Source organism: Lupinus angustifolius, chromosome LG13 (assembly GCF_001865875.1).
Source record: "Lupinus angustifolius cultivar Tanjil chromosome LG13, LupAngTanjil_v1.0, whole genome shotgun sequence".
Taxonomy (NCBI): domain Eukaryota; kingdom Viridiplantae; phylum Streptophyta; class Magnoliopsida; order Fabales; family Fabaceae; genus Lupinus; species Lupinus angustifolius.
Window position 1 is genome coordinate 8233434 of NC_032021.1, and position 320 is coordinate 8233753.

Below are 320 nucleotides of genomic sequence, written 5' to 3' on the forward strand. Positions count from 1 at the left end.
CTTCCTGCACAATTCAGTTAGATTAAGATTTCTTATAACTGTCAAAGGGAGAAATAGACTCTAAATGAGCTCATTTCATTTTGTGTGAAAAAAGAGGAAAAACTGAAGCGAGAAAGGACTGAAAGTGCCCATTATGTTAGTACCTCTAAAGACAAGGGCAAAAGGAAAATCACTTCAGAGCCCAAGAATAAAGCTGCTAAGGGTCCAGTGCAAAAGAAACAGAAGCAGGATGATGTATGTTACTTTTGCAAAGGAACTGGACATCAAAAGAAGAAATGTATAAAGTATCACGTCTGGCGTGCTAAGAAAGGTACATTTCT